The sequence below is a fragment of the Triticum aestivum genome, chromosome 2B (genome assembly GCF_018294505.1).
Source record: "Triticum aestivum cultivar Chinese Spring chromosome 2B, IWGSC CS RefSeq v2.1, whole genome shotgun sequence".
NCBI classification, from domain to species: Eukaryota; Viridiplantae; Streptophyta; class Magnoliopsida; order Poales; family Poaceae; genus Triticum; species Triticum aestivum.
This window is the reverse complement of record NC_057798.1, coordinates 329,415,065-329,436,828: the sequence shown is the minus strand read 5'-3', so window position 1 is coordinate 329,436,828 and position 21,764 is coordinate 329,415,065. Positions and strand designations below refer to the sequence as shown.

General features: G+C 41.1%; 1 long non-coding RNA gene across 7 annotated transcripts; it reads left to right on the top strand.

The window, feature by feature from the left end:
• The first annotated feature begins 8,504 nt into the window (after positions 1-8,504).
• On the top strand, positions 8,505-20,453 carry LOC123044865 (uncharacterized). 7 transcript variants are annotated; one of them, XR_006420597.1, is made up of 11 exons: positions 8,505-9,220; positions 9,411-9,459; positions 9,754-9,935; positions 10,069-10,366; positions 10,445-10,503; positions 11,548-11,937; positions 12,637-12,815; positions 13,173-13,276; positions 13,865-15,323; positions 15,396-17,427; positions 20,187-20,453. It is a non-coding gene; the product is annotated as an uncharacterized lncRNA (long non-coding RNA). The 7 variants fall into 7 exon arrangements; XR_006420598.1 differs by lacking the exon at positions 11,548-11,937 and having other exon boundaries at positions 8,506-9,220; positions 10,081-10,237; positions 10,322-10,366; XR_006420594.1 differs by lacking the exon at positions 11,548-11,937 and having other exon boundaries at positions 8,506-9,220; positions 10,069-10,237; positions 10,322-10,366.
• Positions 20,454-21,764: the final 1,311 nt, after the last annotated feature.

The window sequence follows — 21,764 nt, the reverse complement described above, 5'->3', positions numbered from 1 at the left end:
TCGTGAGCCTCTCTGCAACGTCAACAAGGCGGCTGGTCCAGAGCTTTGTGCCGTCCACTAAGTCGTTGTGGGTGGCGGCGGCACTCTGCAGCAGCTGTTTCTCATCTGTGAGGTCCTTGATCAGGGCCTTTCACGGGCCCAGGTCTTTGTGAGTGTCCCCTCCAAGGTGTCTAGCTTCAACTTCAGATCGGCGATGGAGTCGTTGGCCTCGGAGAGTATCTTAGTCTTGTTGGAGATGGTGACCTGCAAATCCACCAAGGTACAGACAGTCTTGTCCCTGTTGTCCTCAGCGTCAAGATCTCCTTCTTTAGCTCCTCCAGCTCTAGCTCCAGCTTCTCCACCTTGCCGGCCAGCTCATTCTTGGCGGCTTCTGCGGCATCAGCACCGTCAACGGCCTCCTTCAGCTTGCCGACATGGTCCAGGGCCAGAGCATCAAGTGCGCTTTTGTGCTCCTACTTTAGCTCCTGGGTCCGCTATGCGACAAGCTTTTCGACCTCTTTGTCCTAGCCGTGGAGCTTAGCAGCAAGCGCCTGTTTGCGAGCAACCAGGTCTTCTTCTTGGGCATCGAGCAGAAGTTGGCACTGCCTCTGGTCAGCTTCCTCCTTGGCGGCCTACGCAGTGGCCACCTCTTGAGCCTTTTTGATGTCAGCTTGCTTCAGGAGGAGCTCTTGCTAGCGCTCGTTCAGCTACTCATGGGAGACCTTCAGATCTTGCTGGGCCTCGGCGAACCAGGTTTGCATTTGAGCGACACGCTCCTAGAAGTTTGCTTCTGCCTTGTCCACGGCCGCCATCCTGGAGTCCGCCTTGTCCTTGCGGGCGCGGTAGAGCACCTGGAGCTTTTGGAAATTGGTGCTCATGGCCTGGAGGAGCTGGTCTTCTTTAGAACCACTACTGCTGGCGCTCGGCTCATCGACAACTTGGAGCCTAGCAGCGGTGAGGACCTTGTCATCAAACACCTCCCCTTCGGTTGGCACTCCGGTGATGTCGGATTACAGGTTCCGCAAACCCTTGAAAGGTACGAACTCTAGGGTGCGTGCGGAGATCTCAACCTACCCAGCCTGCCTACTCGTGATCCTCCTAAGCCTAGCGCGTCGAGCTCAAAGAGACAAAGAGACACGACAGTTTATCCTGGTTTGGGCCACCTTGCGGTGTAATACCCTACTCCAGCGTTTTAGTGGATTGCCTCGAGGGGCTGAGGATAAACTAGTACAGTGGATGAACTAGCCTCCGGAGGTGAGGTGTTCTTGAGCTCAAGAGAGCTAGTGAGGTGGTCCGATGAGAGTGGATCCCCCTTCTATGGTGGTGGCTAAGTCCTATTTATAGTTGTCACGCCCATGATGCGACTATATCTCCCATGTGTCGAGGCACGACTTAGAGGCATAACCGCATTGTGGTTTTGTCGCAAGAAGGGTCATCTTCACACAATCAGAACAGTACCAAATTCGAAATATGGACATGAGGATTTTTCGGAATTGTTGTTTGTTGTTTCGGCCTCATTTAAACTTGCCTAGATAGGTAGTTTTCATATGCTTCACCCCTTGCCATGTTTAATAACATTTAATATTGTTGGGTACATAACCGAGAGAGAACTAAATAATTGATGTGGTGTTTCGTTGATACGTCTCCAACGTATCTATATTTTTTGATTGTTCCATGATATATTACCCATTTTGGATGTTTATGGGCTTTACTTTACACTTCTATATCATTTTTGAGACTAACCTACTAACCAGAGGCCCAGCCCGAATTGCTGTTTTTTTTGCCCATTTCAATGTTTCCTCTTCAAGGGAAAACCAACGCAGTGCTCAAGAGGTAGCAAGAAGGATTTCTGGCGCCGTTGCCGGGGAGGTCTTCGCACAAGTCAAGACATACCAAGTACCCATCACAAACTATTCTTCCTCGCATTACATTATTTGCCATTTGCCTCTCATTTTCCTCTCCCCCACTTCACCCTTCCGTTTTATTCGCCCTCTCTTTCCCAATCTCCTCTCTCTTTCGCTTGCCTTTTTATTTGCTTGTGTGTTGGATTACTTGTTGCGATGGCGCAAGATAATACCAAATTGTGTGACTTTTCCAATACGAATAATAATGATTTCCTTAGTACTCCGATTGCTCCTCTTAATGATGTTGAGTCTTGTGAAATCAATGCTGCTTTGCTGAATCTTGTTGTGAAAGATCAATTCTCCGGCCTTCCTAGTGAAGATGTCGCTACCCATCTAAACAACTTTGTTGATTTGTGTGAGATGCAAAAGAAGAAAGATACGGATAATGATATTGTTAAACTGAAGTTATTTCCATTTTCACTTAGAGATCGTGCTAAAGTTTGATTTTCATCTTTGCCTAAGAATAGTATTGATTCATGGAATAAGTGCAAAGATGCTTTTATCTCTAAGTATTTTCCTCCCACTAAGATCATCTCTTTTAGGAACGATATTATGAATTTTAAACAACTTGATCGTGAGCATGTTGCCCAATCTTGGGAAAGAATGAAATTAATGATCCGCAATTGCCCTACTCATGGTTTGAATTTATGGATGATCATACAAAATTTTATGCCGGACTGAATTTTGCTTCTAGAAATCTTTTAGATTTGGCCGCGGGAGGTACTTTTATGGAAATCACCTTAGGAGAAGCTACTAAACTCCTTGATAACATTATGTCTAGTTATTCTCAATGGCACGCCGAAAGATCTACTAGTAAAAAAGTGCATGCTATAGAAGAAATTAATGTTTTGAGTAAAAAGATGGATGAACTTATGAGATTGTTTGCTACTAAGAGTGCTTCTATTGATCCCAATGATATGGCTTTGTCTACTTTGATTGAGAATAATAATGAATCTATGGATGTGAATTTTGTTGGTAGGAATAATTTTGGTAACAATGCTTATAGAGGAAACTTTAATCCTAGACCGTTCCCTGGTAATTCCTCTAATAATTATGGAAATTCCTACAATAATTCTTATGGTAATTTTAATAAGATGCCCTCTGATTTTGATAATAGCGTTAAAGAATTTATGATCTCTCAAAAGAATTTTAATGCCTTGCTTGAAGAAAAATTGCTTAAAGTTGATGATTTGGCTAGGAACGCTGATAGACTTTCGCTTGATTTTGATTCTTTGAAACTTAGATCTACTCCTCTTAAGCATGATATCAATAAATCTTTCAAAGCTATGAGAATTTCCATTGATGAGTGCAAAGAAAGAACCGCTAGATTGCATGCTAAGAAAGATTGCTTTGTAAAAGCGTGTTCTTCTAGTTTCCATGAAAATAATGATGAAGATATAAAGTGATTGATGTGTAAATCTTTGTTTTGCAATATTAATCTGGATAATTATGGGACTGGAGATGAGTCAACTTTAGTTAAAAGGCGTCCCAATGATTCGAAGTTTTTAGATCTTGATGCAAAAATTGGTAAAAGTGGGATTGGAAAGGTCAAAACTTTAAATAGCAATGAACCCACTATTTTGTATTTCAAGGAATTTAATTTTATAATTTTTCTTTAATAGATTGTATTTCCTTGTTGCAATCCATGCTAAATTCTCCTCATGCTTATAGTCAAAATAAAGCTTTTACTAAACATATCGTTGATGCTTTGATGCAATCTTATGAAGAAAAACTTGAATTAGAAGTTTCTTTCCCTAGAAAACTTTATGATGAGTGGGAACCTACTATTAAGATTAAGATTAAAGATCATGAATGCTATGCTTTGTGTGATTTGGGTGCTAGTGTTCCCATGATTCCAAAAACTCTATGTGATGTGTTAGGTTTCCGTGATTTTGATGATTGCTCTTTAAACTTGCACCTTGCAGATTCCACCATTAAGAAACCTATGGGAATGATTAATGATGGTCTTATTGTTAAAAATAGGAATTATGTGCCCATAGATTTTATCGTTATTGATATAGATTGCAATTTTTCATGTCCTATTATTCTTGGTAGACCTTTCCTTAGAACGATTGGTGCAATTATTGATATGAAGGAAGGAAATATTAGATTCCAATTTCCATTAAGGAAAGTCATGGAACACTTTCCTAGAAAGAAAATCAAATTACCTTATGAATCTATTATGCCAGCCACTTATGAATTGAATACCAAAGATGGCAATACGTAGATCTGTTCTCGCTTTTATGCCTAGCTAGGGGCGTTAAACGATAGCGCTTGTTGGGAGGCAACCCAATTTTATTTTTGTTCTTTATTTGTTGCTTCTGTTTAGTAATAAATACTTCATCTAGCTTTTGTTTAGATGTGGTTTTATTTTTTAATTAGTGTTTGTGCCAATTAGAACCTATAGGATAACCTACAATGTTAGTTAATTTGATCTTGGTGAAAAACAGAAACTTTTGCATGCACGAGAATAATTTTAATAAATCACAGCAACATGATTTTGAGTTGATTCTTTTTGAAGTAGGTTAATAGACAAATTACCTAGGACTTCCTATTTTGGTAGGATTGTTAGAGTTACATAAGTATTCAAAAGTTACATATTGCTACAGACTGCTCTGTTTTTGACAGATTCTGTTTTCCGTGTGTTGTTTGCTTATTTTGATGAATCTATGGCTAGTATTGGGGGGTATGAACCATTGAGAAGTTGGAATAAAGTAGGTTTAACACCAATATAAATAAATAATGAGTTAATTACAGTACCTTAAAGTGGTGGTTTATTTTCTTGCACTAACGGAGCTTATGAGATTTCCTGTTGAGTTTTGTGTTGTGAAGTTTTCAAGTTTTGGGTAAAGATTTGATGGAGTATGCAATAAGGAGTGGCAAGAGCCTAAGATTGGGGATGCCCAAGGCACCCCAAGGTAGTTCAAGGACAACCAAAAGCCTAAGCTTGGGGATGCCCCGGAAGGCATCCCCTCTTTCGTCTTCGTCTATCAGTAACTTTACTTGGAGCTATATTTTTATTCACCACATGATATGTGTTTTGCTTGGAGCGTTTTGTATGATATGTGTCTTTGCTTTTTAGTTTACCACAATAATCCTTGTTGTACACACCTTTTTGGAGAGACACACATGATTCGGAATTTATTAGAATACTCTATGTGCTTCACTTATATCTTTTGAGCTAGACAATTTTGCTTTAGTGCTTCACTTATATCTTTTTAGAGCACGACGGTGATTTTTTTTTAGAAATTATTGATCTCTCATGCTTCACTTATATTATACATCATGGTATTTGCTATGGTTATAAAATTGGTCCTAATATGACGGGCATCCAAGTTGGGTATAATAAAAACTATCATATAGAAAGTGCATTGAATACTATGAGAAGTTTGATTCCTTATGATTGTTTTGATATATGAAGATGGTGATATTAGAGTCATGCTAGTGGAGTATTTGTGAATTTGAGGAATACTTGTGTTGAAGTTTGTGATTCCCGTAGCATGCACATATGGTGAACCGTTATGTGATGAAGTTGGAGCATGATTTATTTTTTGATTGTCTTCCTTATGAGTGGCGGTCGGGGACGAGCGATGGTCTTTTCCTACCAATCTATCTCCCTAGGATCATGTGCGTAGTACTTCGTTTCGATAACTTGTAGACTTTTGCAATAAGTATATGAGTTCTTTATGACTAATGTTGAGTCTATGGATTATACGCACTCTCACCCTTTCACCATTGCTAGCCTCTCTTGTGTCACGCAACTTTCATCGGTACCATACACCCACCATATACCTTCCTCAAAAAAGCCACCATACCTACCTATTATGGCATTTGCATAGCCATTCCGAGATATATTGCCATGCAACTTTCCACCGTTCCGTTTATTATGACACGCTCCATCATTGTCATATTGCTTTTGCATGATCATGTAGTTGACATCATATTTGTGGCAAAGCCACCTTGATAATTCTTTCATACATGCCACTCTTGATTCATTGCATATCCCGGTACACCGCCGGAGGCATCCACATAGAGTCATATTTTGTTCTAAGTATTGAGTTGTAATTCTTGAGTTGTAAGTAAATAAAAGTGTGATGATCTTCATTATTAGAGCATTTTCCCAAGTGAGGAAAGGATGATAGAGACTATGATTCCCCCATAAGTCGGGATGAGACTTCGGACTTTATGAAAAATAAATGAGGCCAAACAAGCCCAAATAAAAAAAAGAGGCCAAAGAAGCCCACCAAAATAAAAAAATGAGAGAAAAAGAGAGAAGGGACAATGTTACTATCCTTTTTCCACACTTGTGCTTTAAAGTAGCACCATGATCTTCATGATAGAGAGTCTCCTATGTTGTCACTTTCATATACTAGTGGGAATTTTATATTATAGAACTTGGCTTGTATATTCCAATGATGGGCTTCCTCAAAATGCCCTAGGTCTTCGTGAGCAAGCAAGTTGGATGTACACCCACTTAGTTTCTTTTGATGAGCTTTCATACACTTATAGCTCTAGTGCATCCGTTGCATGGCAATCCCTACCCACTCTATCTTCATATGTGGATTATACAAATATTCCATACACCTGCAATTAGACATGGCACAAAAGTCCGTGAAGTATTTTTGTCCTGCATAACATAAATAAATTATTGCATAGTTTGCATTAGAAATCACCTCATAAATATGCATGTATACAATATTTTTGGTCGTATCTAAGGTAGTCATGTCCTCATGATGTAGTCTCTCTTATCATATCTTTTAGTCTTAGGGTGTGGGTTATTAATATCAACAGCAGGTTCTATTTCCACATCATTCATTATTGGGTTCAGAATTTTCATGAACATGATCATTATCATTATTACTAGGTTCATGTTCATCACCAGATTGTGTTTCAGCATCATAAATAGAAATATCATTCGGACTCTCAGGTGTGTCCACAGTAGGTTCACTAGAGGCATGCAAAGTCCTATCATCTTTCATTTTCTTTTTAGATGGACTAGGTGCATCAGTATTAATTCTTTGAGAATCTTGCTCAATTCTCTTAGGGTGACCTCAGAATAAAGGGTTCCTGAGTCATTTTACCACCGCTAGCTACAACTCTAATAGCATGATCATTCACCTTATTATTCATTTCATTAAACAAATCGTTTTGTGACTTCCTGACTTGTTCTACTTGAGATTTTACCATGGATGCATGTTTACTCACACCCCCTGACATCACCAATAGTTGTAAACATAGTCACTCAAGCGTTCAATTATATAAGCATTTCATTTCAGTTGTCTGCTAACATATGCATTAAAGTTTTCTTGTTTAACAATAAAGTTGTCCAATTCATCTAAGAATTGACTATCAGATTTAGTATAAGGAATATCACCTTCATCAAATCTACAGAGAGTATTTACCTCTACTACCTGTGTCGGGGTATCGAGACAGTGTATTTCTTTAATAGGTGGTAAATTCTTAACATCTTCAGCTTTAATACCTTTTTCTTTCATAGATTTCACTGTCTCTTGCATATCTTCGGGACTGAGAAATAAAATACCTCTCTTCTTTGGATTTGGCTTGGGTGGTGGTTCCGAAAGAGTCCAGTCATTATCATTCCTCAATATATTATTCAATAGTTCTTCAGCTTGTTCAATAGTTTGTTCCATGAAAACATAACTAGCACAACTATCTAGGTGATCCCTAGAAGCATCAGTTAGTCCATTATAAAAGATATCAAGTATTTCATTTTTCTTGAGAGGGTGATCGTGCAAAGCATTAAGTAATTGGATAAGCATCCCCCAAGCTTGAGGGATATTCTCTCTCTTTAATTTGCACAAAGTTAATTATTTCCTATAAAGAAGCTTGTTTCTTATGAGCAAAAAAATATTTTTCAGAGAATTAATATATCATATCCTGGCTACTCCGCACACAACTAGGAGCAAGAGAATTAAACCATATCTTAGCATCAACCTTTAATGAGAAAGGAAACAACTTAAGAATATAGTAGTAGCGAATTTGTTCCTCATGAGCAAATAGGGTGGATATATCATTCAGTTTAGTAAGATGTGCCACTACAGTTTTCAGGTTCATAACCATGGAAAGGATCAGATTCAACCAAAATAAATAAGTTAGGATCGATAGAGAATTCATAATCCTTATTAGTAACAAAGATAGGTGAATTAGCAAACTTTGGATCATATTTCATTCTAGCATTCAGAGATTTTTCTTTCAACTTGACTAGTAATTTCTTAGGATCATCTCTATCCTTACAAGCAAGAAAGTCACTAGCTACCTCTTTGTCCATAACATAACCCTCAGGTATATTAGGCAATTCATACCTAGGAGAGCTAGGTCTAATCACTACACCACGACACTGCATTCCCTACCGACGTGGGTTGAGAAAAGTCAGTGTACACCAACATACAATCAGTTGAGGAAGTTTCTATCAAACTATGGGTCGGGATGCTGATACGCGCAACTGATTGTCGGTTGGCAATAATCTCTACTCCTAATGGAGTAGTTGGTAGTCTCCGCCGGTCAATTTTTGTCCCATCACTTTCATCCGGGTTTTTTCGTAGGTTAACCTTGGTAGATTTTTTTTCTGTTCCGTCCACCAACTCCCCTCTGTTGGTTTTACGGTCACGACAGATCCGGTGGACTCCCTCTATCAATCCCTCGCTAGCCCTACCTCGTCTCCCGTCTCCGGTCGCAGCCGCCGCCACACCTGGCGACCCATGCGCAGTACACCCACGCCGCCGGATAGCCCCGCCACCCATACCTGTCGTCCCCTGCGCCACCCATCCCTGCCTCGCCGCGCCCGCCGCCTCCCCTTCACACCGCCGCCCCCTCGAACTGTTTCCTACATCGATTGTCAAGAATGCCCCAGCTGCCATAGCCTCCGCCGCCGATGTCCAGCTGAGACGCGCCAAGGAGATCTCGCGACTCCGCCATGTCGATGAGTACCCCACTTGACGGCTTGCTCCCGCCCCCCGCGCAGATCCTCTTCGTCGCCAACGAGAGCTATTCACCGGCCAGATTCCATCAGAGAGGAGGAGGTCCACCGGCCAGATCCTGATCCTCCTTGCACCACCGCCGCGTCGCTGCCCCAATGCTCCACACGATGCACCGCCACCCGCATCCCAGAAATTTTTCGATCCAATCTTCGTCTCGCTGTCTCGTCTCACAGCATGCCGCCTCCCCTTTTCAAGATGGGGAGCTCGAGCAACCTCGAGCAACTGCCGCCGCCGCCGTCACGTATGGCCCTGCGAGCTCGTACAGCATGTGCCCCGCCCTCCCTCCTCCTCCCCTGTCAGCCACGAAGGCTATGCCCGTCTATGGATTCTCAGTCTCATGTGAGCTTCCCTCTTTCCATTTGATACCCTGTATTCTTCCTGGTTTGGACAACGTACAGTTTGATTTGTGCCCCTGCGATTTTTATGCATGAACTTTAGAACAGAAAAATGAATCTTGAGGGATGGGTTTACCTTCATGGAGATAATTCGAGGGTGCAATTTTCTGATCCACTCTTTTCTTGAATGGCAGGGAATGCTCACCTTAGGCTCTGTACTGTGGGTAGCTTGACGTTGTTGAGGTACGACGTCTGAATCTGAGTACTACTACTTTGCTTGTGCGCTTACGTGGTGAATTGAATGTATAATTTTTTTTCTCCTGACTACTGTTTTCATTTCCGAATAATGGTTTTAAATGAACCAAATTGCCTCTGTAAGGTAGTTGGGGTTTATGTAGCTTCAAGCTTTCATTTCTTGTGCCTAAGGATAGTAGTTGTTTGTGTAGCTTCAAGGTTTATTTTCTTTTCCTTGATGATAGCAGGGTTGTGTAAATTATTGCCACACCCTGATATGGCCGGTCGTCCTTGTATTTTCAGGCTCTCGAATATTGTTGATCGAGTCAATGGATGTTTCCTGGTTGCTCTTATGGTGAGGATTAGGTACTTCTCTTCGACGATGATGTCACCAACACAACAGATGTAGCTTGCGGATCCCACAGCATGACTCAGATGCTGACGATGAACCGGACTACCCGTTGTAATCTGAACACCTAAAGAAGGTTCCTATACTCCTCCATGTTGGTTAACATTTGCTTCAGCTTCACTGTCGTTGAGTTATTTGTGTTATTTTTCAAACAAGCTATTACCAACTTATGTTGCATGTGTGCTGCTAAATTCATCTTTATTAATTAGGATGATGTTCAGGTGAGGGCGGGACTTGAGGGAGGGCGTGGTTGTTGGAGGACGCCGCCGCCGCCATCGTGGAACTCTAGGGTCAGGGGGTGGTCTGCGGTCAGCGAGGACCGGCAAGGCCGTGTCAATCGTTCCCTACATCGCGGAACATCACAAATATTTACATTCTGTTCGTTTTCTGAATTTTTCTGTTCATTTCTGTATTTCCTGATCGTTTGTATGCTTCACCTGTCCTGAACATCGTTTCTTGCAGCGAGGAGCGGCGCAAGGCCGTGCCCTACATCACCGAACATCACAGGTATTTACGTTATGTTCATTTTTCTATATCTTTCTGATCGTTTGTATGCTTCACCTATCCTGAATCGTATGTACATAGGTATATAGATACAATGTGAGGGCGCTGGACGCACGCTCAATGAGAGGGACCTCTGCCAGGTACGCAATGTTGTGCGATGAAAGACCGTCTTGCTCGATTGATCCATTGAGTTTGTATGTTTATTAAAAAAAAATGTACATTGCGCGTGATCGGGTGTTAATTTTATCTACACCTGTAAAATGTGTGTTGTATTACTCATCATTACCACTATTTATGAACTCTCTATTTGAACTATCCGGAATCATTGAACTATTTGGTATGGATTAAGAATTTAAGATGATTGTGTTCGTTTTGATGTTTCTGTGCTAAAGTGCCTGCAGGCAATAGGAAATGTTATGTAGTCTGCTTTGCACCGCATTTATGGAGCTGGATTATTTACCTGTTTTCGTTAGCTTATGCAAGTTCGTTTGGTGAAGAAGATAGTTTTGTAGTTCGTTTTGTCGATGTAATTCTGTAAACTATGTATTGCACCTCGTATTGGGAGCTTTTCTCTTAGATTGATCATTGGTTCTAAACAGGTGGTACTCGTGCATGAATTGTTTATCGTAGTTGAGGTTGCACATAGAATGCGGAAATAGATCACGGGTACATTATTCACGTTTTCTGAATTTTACTGCAGTTGATGGTGCTTTTCCAGTATGTTACAATGTTTATGTTTTAATCATAAAGTGTTGAGATACTAGACAGGTGAGAGATACACAATCAGGTTGTGGACTAATCTTAGTCTAAACCTCGGTTTAAATATTGTTCAGAATATAGTGGAATAGTATGCTAGATCATCAGGTCTAAGGAATCATGATTCTGAATTGACCAAAAGAATTCGATGGCTTAGCTGAAATGGCTCGACCAAACAGAAAGTATACCTTAATGGAGGATCTTGTGTTTTTTAAGGAACACTTGTGACCTTTCCTAGCTATATCAGCTAGGGATTGGTTACGAGCATATCTGAATCATAATAGAAAACTGACAAGATGTGTTGTGGATCTTTTTCCTACTACGCACGAGTAGTCTTTGCTACTAGCACTTTTAGCAGTGGAATGGATTTGGTTGTGAACAGTCTGATCCACCCAAATCTCACTTTGCCTGACCATGCACCTGTGAAGCTTTTGTTCGAGATGGACGAGCGAAGGCGCGTCCGAACGACTGCCAGATTGTGGCAGAGGACGTGAGTGGCCAGGACCGTTGCGAGCCGGGTGGACGCAGGCATGGTGAAGTGTGTTGGCAGAGCAGATATGGGAAGCTGGGCAGGGAACCGACGGAGTGGCAGGCATTGCAACGGAGTTCGGAGGACGTATCATGGTGGGAGGTGGGGCAACACGGGTCTTGGGTCTGAAGAGTTATTTTCTTAACTGTTTTTGGATATAGTTTTCTCAACGGCTCTGTCTGCAAGGGGCATGTTGGAGAGGCTAGGAGCAAGGATTTTGTAGTAGAGATATGGTCTGGGATGGAAACATTGGGAGATATGTTGCTGGGAGCAAAAAAAATATGTACTTGTCAGTTTCCTGTTATCTCTTTCTCTCCCTGTCTCATTGCACTTACATGTAATTTTACCCTATGTCCGTGCACAAATTTTATCTAGAAACCAAAGATTAAAATCGCGGGAGAAATCTAAGCTATCGTGGATCTGAAACCGCCCCGCTATTTGCATGGCTCAGTAAATAGCGGGAGATCAGGCGATTGCGCCATTATTTCCTTAATCGTCGTTGCAACAATCCCGCGGCGATTCCCTCTCGCCCGCGATTTTAATCTTTGCCAGAAACCAAAAAGAAGAAAATGTTTAAACCTGTTGCTGGCATCTTAGAAGCCGTTGCAAGCTTTGACCATATGGACTAGCTTTTGTCGATTAAAAACATATAGGTAGTTCTTGTAAGATACTTTCATCTATTCTCTAATTTACTTGCAGTATGAATTTTTCACCAAATTGGCTTTTGGAGAAAATGCTTGCTTGAGAATTTAAGAGTTGAATGCTGGAATGACAGATTATGAGATACTGAGAAAGGAAATATTGCCTTTAGTGTGTTCATTTAATGAAGTGATTGGCCTCATTAGCAAATAATAAATAAAAATGAAGTGATTGGCCTCTTTTCTATTTGTTGCCCCATTTTTATACTGACATTGGGCATTTAGATAAAATTAAAGGTGTTTTTGTTTTTTTTTTAAGAAATTTTATAATTTGTATTGTTCTTATGCAGAAATCAGTCGACGCCATTGCCCAGGTCATGCTACCAGCCCGCACCAAAAATTCATCCGCCGACGAGTGGGATTGATATGCAGTAGGACGTCCATGACAAGCATTCTTGGGATAAATAGCCTATGAAGTCAAGACTCTAGATATGGCCAAACTTCTGTCCAGGCCGCATGGTGGAGAGAGGTAGAGCTATGAAGAAGGTTTTGTGATTTATTTTTTGTTCTTTTTGTGGATTTGGGTGTGCTTGTAGTGGTGTAATCAAAATTAAAGAAGGTCCACTTTATGTGCATGATGTGAACATACAGGGTGAAGTCACGACTACTAAACATAATATCTGGCAACAAATGCAATTTACTCTTTAGATTGAAAGATGATTTGTTTATATCGCATCTTGTCTTTCCTTTGCCACTCCTTGGGTTTGATATGGATCCAATAAACCATGCACAATTCTCTAATCATACATTTATATAATTGGGTTGTTTGATACAATGTGCAATATGTGTGGCATGCCTAAATATTTCCCACTATGCTTTATCTCAGGATACTCAACTTTGGAGGACAGTGTCTCAATGGCGATCAACTGCGGATTCTTATTGAAGGACTAGCGAAAAATGAATTACTGTACCATACAAATTTGTTAACAGGTGAATGACCATTACGACTTATTCCCATCCTTCATGTTAAAGAAAAAAAACAAGTTGGTTGGTCCTCACTCATACTTCATTGTGATGGCAAATAATTAGCATCATCTCCTTTTAATGACACTGAAATGCTTTATACCAAATAAGCATGATATTTATTTATTTTCTCAATAGTTTTTTTATGTACCATGCTATTTATGCTATTCAGACTACGTTGGCTCTGTTTCCATTCATAACCTTTTCTCACCTTCCATTATCCCTATGGTTATTCTTTTGTACAAAATCTTATTGTGTCTTCATAGATGTATTCTTAATAGAATTTGCTAATACATGTTCAAACTATCTGCGGTTTGTGACCCAGTTTTAAGAAATGAAGGCAAAATGTATGTTCCTCACGATTTACTACATGTTTCAAAAGAGAAGGTGATCTAGCCCTTTTCAACTTGCTAAGTTTATCTTTTTGTGATATAAAATGTTGGGAATGGCTTATTCTATGGTTTTTAGCATGTTTATAGAAAAACACAAATTTTTACTAGACTTCAGCATTCGTTATTGACGACTTCTACAAGTCATGCATTTTATTCGTATTAGTTTTCAGGGAATATGGTACCGCATGATGGAGGATGGTAGAAAATCAGATCTAAGTTTGCACCAAATGTGACTTTGCCTTTGTCATATGGAAATGTCTCACGCCGATGCTATATCTAACACTGACATTCGGCGAAGTTTCATGCCGTCACCCTATTGGGAGCGTTGTCATTGAGATCGGGGGTCGTTGTTCGTGCCTCAGCGAGGTGTTAGGCTTGTTCTAGGCTCATGTTGTATCTTTTGATCTACTTTGTAAGGGGACCTTCCCACTATATTGTATCGTTCGATCGTGTACTTTGGTTCGTTGCTTAAAGCGGGGTGAAAGCCTGTTCCGAGAGAGGGATAAGTGCCAATCGGCCAGGTTTCTGATCCTGGCGCATGTGCTAAGTACCGAGTGTTGGTGCTTCCCTAAGGGGACGATCAAGGAGCATAACAAAGATGTAGTGACAAAAATATAGCGGCATAGTTTATTAGATCCGATGGTCTGATGGAGAAGGATGAATAGAGGAGAAAAAAAACACATGTATATTAGCGAGGTGAGTGTAGAAAGAAACGTCTTGAAAATAGAAATGAGGAAGGCAAAAGTTCCCTCTAGATAGAGAAAGGAGACTAATATTGCGGTTCTTTATATAACAATAGTAAAACAATGTGTGTTTGCATAATATTTATATTATCCAGTGGCAACATATGTACATTTTATTGCTTTGGTAAGGAAGGTATGTACATCTTTTCTTAAATATTAGTATATTTGTTTATCCGTATTATTGCCAGTAGCAACGCACGGGCATTTTGCTAGTTAGACATTTAATGTCCAACCATCGGTCGGCAATAGGCGCATACTTATCCCACCATCGGTCAGGAAACATTACCGACCGACTATTGCTTGGGCCAGCGTCAAAACGCCCGCGCGTTCGGTTGTTTGTGGCAGCGAAAAAGGCTTAGCGCCAACCAGCCCAAAATATCCTTCTACATTTTCTTTGCTTTCCCCTCCAGCCACCACACACTATTCCTATTCCCCCCACCTCCGGCGACTGCGCCGCGACTCTCTTATCCTTTTGTCCGGCGAGCCGCCCTCCACTCCGCGGCCGCGCCATCTACTCCTTACCTGCCTCACCTTATCCCCTCCTCCCATCTCTCCACTCTGCCTCTCAGTGCTCCCGTGCTCCTCTGGCGCCCGCTCCCAGATCTGGCCGCCTAGGGTTCGCTGCCGCCTAAGATGGCCACCATGGAGCTCGACGCCGCTGGATCCGGCGGCCAAGTCCTTGACCAGATGCCGCGGTCAAGGAGGAGGCAGGGTCAAGAAGAGGCGGCGCCGTCCCAGGCTGGTGCGAGAAGCGCGCTGGTCCTCCTTCCGGCCAGTGGCTACCTTGCTCTAGGCTTGCTCCTGGGGTAATGTTGAGCGACGGCGGCGGCGAAAATCACCTGGGACGCGAAGGAGAAGCATGGTGTCCGACCATTAGGGGTTGGTTCTAAGCGTAGATTTCTCTGATTCTTGGACGTCTGTACGTCCTTCTCCTAACGTTGCTGCCTGCAGGTAGGGAAGCATGGATCCAGTGGCTGCAACTAATTTCTGGGCTAATTCGAGCTGCCTCCTTGCCACCATGGCCTCAGGTGTAAGCGGGTGACGGTGTTGCTAAAACTCAAAGCCACCAATGCAACTCCCACAACTCGACCATACCTCAGGCTTGATATTCTTCCTTAATCCCACGTGTTTCTATTGGAAAGTACTCTATGGTTAACGGATTGTTCCTTTCATGATGTGCGTAGCGAGATTGATAATTTTTCGGAAATGTTAACGCCCACACGTGTGGGTGTTTGCACATCGCCCACACGCCTCCATCACCACTCATTTTGCCATGTATGAATAGATGACATCAGCAGAATTTTTTTTGGTTTTCGGCTTAAAAATGTTGTATCTCCTAAATAAAAAAGCGAACTAAAAATCCGTTTTCACCATTAAATCCGTCTCGACGAGATCTTCAAAACTAGACCCCATGTTGATATGTTTTGACGAATTTTTTTTTGCCAGAAGTTGCCACGATGTTTACACTGCAGTTGCCATAGGGCTTAAACTAAAGTTGCCATGTGGCAATTTTAGTTTATAGATCATGGCAATTTTAGTATTTTGATGATGGCAACTCCAGTACTTTGACCATGAAAATTATTTTTTGTATGAACCATGGCAATTTTACGTGCATGTATCATGGCAATTTTAGTTTATGGTTCATGGCAAGTCTAGTTTCTTAATTCCCCGTTTTATAAATGTTAAAATTTACTTTTAAATGTAGAAGAAAATAGCTGAAACATATCATGGCAACTTCAGTGTAAACATCATGGCAATTCATATGCAATAGACATGACAACTTTTAATCCAATTTTTTTTTCATCAAAACATATCAACATGGGATCTAGTTTCGAAGATCTCATCGCGAGGGATTTAATGGTGAAAACGGATTTTCAATCGGATTTTTCGTTTAAGAGATAAAACATTTTAAAAACTGAAAATCCAAAAAGATTCCTGCATGTATGCATGCGATGACGTGGCAATCTGTTTACATTAGAGACGTGTGGTGCGTCTCCCTTCCTGCCATACGTGTGGCAGTTAGCGCGACCCTAATTTTTTAGTACGGGTTGAACACGTCTTAGGTTGGTCAAACTATCCTGATACTAGCATGTATATCCATATAGTCCTTATTCCTTAAGCAGATTGATTTTTTCAAGTAATTGCCTTAATAGCAGAAAATAGTGTACCGATGAATAGAATAATATGAATATTGCCCTGTCTAACAGTTCATCTCTCCATGCTCTGGCAAGTGCTGCTTCATCCCTCAAATTGACTGATGTAACCAGATTAAAATTGTACGCACACGAGAAAAAAAGATCGCCAATATGCACATCCACCGTAACAAAAAATGTTTGAGCTGGTAGTATATAGTATTTGAGCAAAATGTTTTGTATAGATATAAATAGGTGGAACTCGGCAATCAACAATTACTAGAAAACTACTGGCTGGCTATAAGTTCAGCAACATGTATTCCTCACTAGTTAAGCATATTGACAAGTAGTATCATGATTACTTTGTTCTTTATACCTTTTTCGTTCGTGAAAGTAAAGCCTTCCTGCAGAGTGATCAACTAATTTTGATGGTAATTCACATATATTCTGCTTGACCAATTTTGCAGGAAGCCAATGTACATGGGATTTATGAAGTATAAATTTCTGTCTCTATGCTCCATGTGATTTGTTTAGTTTATTTTTAGACCTGGGCACTTTTATCAAATGGAGTTCAATCCAGCACTGAAACTCTGTTCCAGTATATTACTATAACTCTCTGTTCTGTACAGTCATTGTTATTTCAAACAAGACTGACAATTTTTATCATGGGACATGTATTGGTCCTTAATAAGTGTCAAATGAACTTACTCCTTTCCTAGCCATCGATGCAATCCAAATGTTAAGATGCACTATTTAAGTGAACATAGATTGCTTATGCAGGTGCATACTGTACTACTTACTGCGGCTTCTGAATTTATGGATTGTGTACAAAGTTTTCATTGTTTCTGCAGGTACGTTCCTACCTTTCCACATCCTTGATTGCAGTCTTACTGTTATATAATTTCCATTCAATGTTTACTGCCTAGGTCTATAACCTTGGCTGCATATTTACCTGGCAAATTATATTTGCAATGAGTTCTAGATTAGACTAGATATAGACACGATCATATAGTTTCTTGTTGTTGTACTTACACACGAATTGGTTCATCAAATTACTTTGTTATTAGGCGAGGTATCCATTCTTATTTGTACATCTTGAAATGAAATGGTCAATGATCTTAAATTGTTTACAATGGACATATATGTATACAAATGAGTTGGCATAGAGGGGCATCTTCATCGTCTCACTGCTAAAGTATTTGTGTTACTCACACACTCATGTGTTTAGTATATATGTCTTGCTTGCATATTTAAAGTGAAGATCCATTTCTAGTGTGCACGTTTATAGATAAACTGTACTAATTCAAAAACCTTGCAATTGTTACATATACACATAAGCATCGTTATTCAGAGTAGCAGTTGCACTTCAATACAAAAAATTCAGGTTTCAGGAAAAGAAGTACAACCATGCAGAACTAGCTTCAGGTTGCATAAAAAGACCAAATGAGTAACTAGTGTTTCAGCCTTTTAGTTAAGCATGGGACCTATGTGCACCGGGCTGCCGTACATTGTAGAACTCTTATGAACATAAGAGTCTGTATTTAATCTTCATGGTCTGAGAACAGGACCTTCAGCTTATTTAACCCTGCTATGGAATATTAGTATATTGCTCAAAAATTGTACAAGTTGAATTTATATAGCAAGTGAAAGAAATACATTGGGTAAAATGAGCACAAAAGTAATGATTCCATGGTTCTAGTTGAAATTGAAGCACGTCGACAAGCTGAACAATGCATGATGCTGACTAGCGATATTTTTGCTAGGTGAAGACCTACGAGCTCAGGTCGTCTTTCTCATCCCACCGCTATCATGTTGTGTGAGTCTAATCAATGTTTTCGAGTCGATGAGTCGACGGGTCGCTCGGGGAGGGCGACTCTAGACTAGTCGTGACTAGTCTAGACTCACGGTCGACGAGTCGACATGGCGACGAGTCAACGCGAGTTAAGCAGCAGGCAGTCAGGGGAGGAGCACAAGTGCACAGCAGCAGCAGCAACCAGGGGAGGAGGGGAGGAGCACACCACCAGCAGCAGTAACCAGGGCCAACTGAGAGATGGGCCACTAGTTATGCACTTCCCTGTGGCCGAAAAGCCCATCTAGTAGCTATATACTCCTCCTGTGACCTAATCCACCATCCACACTCCCTCCTCCCTCACCACAGCCGCCACACATTCTGCTGCCACTCTCTTGCCACCAGTCCACCACTCTTCCCAGCGATGGATCTCTCAACCCCCCCGCAGCAGCTCTCTTGCCACCGCTCCTCCTTCCAGCCTGCTCCTCTTGCCGCTTCAGCTTCAGCAGCAGCAGCAGCGCGGCGGCAAGGGCGCAGCAGCAGCAGCGAGGCAGCACAGCAGCAGCAGCAGCACGGCGGCGGGAGAGTGCTCCAGATCCAGCGCTGCCTCGAGTCGTTCGACCCAAAAACCGCGACTAGTCGTTACTAGTCGAGACTAGTCGCGTGAGTCGCTCGACTCAACCCAGGAGTCGAGTCGAGAGGCTGAGTCGGCCCTGGAACTGCGACTCGTCGACTAGTCGACGACTAGTCGCGACTAGTCGAGCGACTCGAAATCCATGAGTCTAATACGACCAATTTAGTGAATTATCGCGGCTTGTGCATTTGCGTGTGTAATTGTGTATGTGCCAAGATATTGTTTCAATTGATAAGGTGGATTCCTGAATACAATTTGTTGATGCAGTTCTTTTCCCTTTACGATGTTAGTTGTTTCATGTTCATAATGACTTCTAATGGTGAACATCCTCCAGACTGTGCTTTTTGGCAAGATAAAAAAATTGCTACTAGGAAAAGGGGATGTTGGGTGGTTCTGAATGTTAAAATATTCTGCGCAGTGGCACATTCTATTATATTCCATATTTTATAGTCCATGATTTTAAACAGTGTCCACTAGGATTGTGGCTTTCAATGACCACAACCTGTTATTTGACTTCTTTGTGTTACTGTAGTGCACTATATTATGCATATGACATGAGAACAAACTATGGAAACCTTCCCATGGAAAAATAGAACTGGTTTATACCCATCAAATATTGTTGTAGATGCTTTCTGATATGATTGCTTGAACTGGTAGTTGTAGACTCATAGGTACGTCTCGTTGCTTGTTGATCTGCCCTAGGCCAAAAATATTATCAGCACATAAAGGTCTAGTCTAAATCCTTTTATTATCTAAGTTGCAGGATAACAATCAATATTCTGTGTTTATAATTATATCCAAGTTTCCTAGTTTCACGAACACACTTGATGGTCATCACTGGTTGTAGAAGTGCTACCGCTGGTTGTTAGTTGGTGGCTGCTAGCACGCTTGCTCGCTGATGTGTATGCTGTATGGATCTTCTATGCTTGATGGTGTGATGATGGCTGATGCTGCTGCCTATTCTATATGCTTGTGGGTGTGCTTCTGTTGTGTTGATTTTGTTGTGCTTCTGTTGCTACTGCCTGCTATTTTCCAGCTTGCTGTACTGTTTTCCAGTATATTATGCTGCTGCCACTTTGCTAATTTTCATGTGAATTTACTTGTATAAAAAAGATGGCACAATATCCCCATTTGATGCAGAAAATTTAAAATCCACCTTTTTGACTTACAATGTGTTTCTTTTGTAGGAGAGATATGCATGAGGACTAATAAACAAGTAGCCGAGGTTCGCTCCAACTGGATGTTTTGTATATTTTTACATTGGACATTCACCTCTTAGCTATCCTTTTGTGAGTCTGATGTATGGTGTCTCGGACAATGAATCAGAAATAATAGTACCACCAAGTTACCTTTTGTGAACCTGATGTATGGTGTCTTGGTGATTATGTTTGGAACAAATGAACTATATGTATGTGTCAGTTAATGGAATAGAAAATGTTTGGTGCACTTAGTTACCATATGGTAATGACTGTTGTGGTTGGATAAAAGAAATGTTGACGAACTATTGGTTGGGAAAAGAAAAATACTAGCTAATTGTTGGTTGCTGGAGGCTCATGGCAAGGCTAACAGGAAGTTGGTCGGAAAAACAAACATCATCACACAATTGGTCGGGAAAAGTTCATGGTAGGGCCAACGCAAAGTTGGTCGGCAAAACCAACACCATCAAACAGTTGGTTGGGAAAAGCTTATGGCAGCGCCAACATAAAGTTGGTCGGCAAAAATTACCATCGGACAGTCGGTTGGAAATGTTTTTGCAATAGCTGTCAAACAGTCGATCGGGAAAAGTATGTCAGTCGGGAAATGGTTTTCCCGTTTGGACTTCCCCAACAAACATGATCAGTCGGCAATAGTCTTTCCCGACCGATTATTTGTCGGCGGAAGCGGTTTTCTCAACCAACTTGTCTGTCGGGGATGTAGTGTCGTGTAGTAGTGAATAGATGTTTCAAAATTTTCAGTTTCAATAATTTCATCAGTTTCAACATTCTCAATCTCTCTACCTTCAACGAGTTGTTCATCAAGAAATTCACCAACTGGCACATTATCATCAAGCAAAGTACAAGCATCAACATAAGTATCTTTGATAGCAGATGTAGCATCATCAATTACTTGTGATGTATTAGGATTAATAGCAGGTGGTGGTGTTGCAAGCTTACTCAAAACATAAGACGAATCAAGTGCAGAGCTAGATAATAGTTCCTTACCTCCCCTCGTCTTAGAGGGAATGATATGTGTTCTATCATCCTTAAGATTCCTCATAGTGATCAACAGATATAAATCCCAAGTGACTCAGCAAATAGAGCTATGCTCCCCGGCAATGGCGCCAGAAACAGTCTTGATAACCCATAAGTATAGGGGATCGCAACAGTTTTCGAGGGTAGAGTATTCAACCCAAATTTATTGATTCGGTGCAAGGGGAGCCAAAGAATATTCGCAAGTATTAACATTTGAGTTGTCAATTCAACCACACCTGAAAGACTTAATATCTGCAGCAGGGTGATCTGTAGAAAAGTAGTATGGCAATTTGATAGTAACAGTAGCAGAAACAGTAGTAGTTTATAGTGATTGTAACAACAGCAACGGAGAAATTAACTTAGCAAAGATCAATACATGAAAAGCGTAAGCATTGGATCAACGATGAATAATTGCATTGGATAATATTCATCATGTAGCAGTTATAACCTAGAGCGACACAGAACTAGCTCCAATTCACCAATGTAATGTAGGTATGGATTCCGTATATAGTCATACGTGCTTATGGAAAGAAC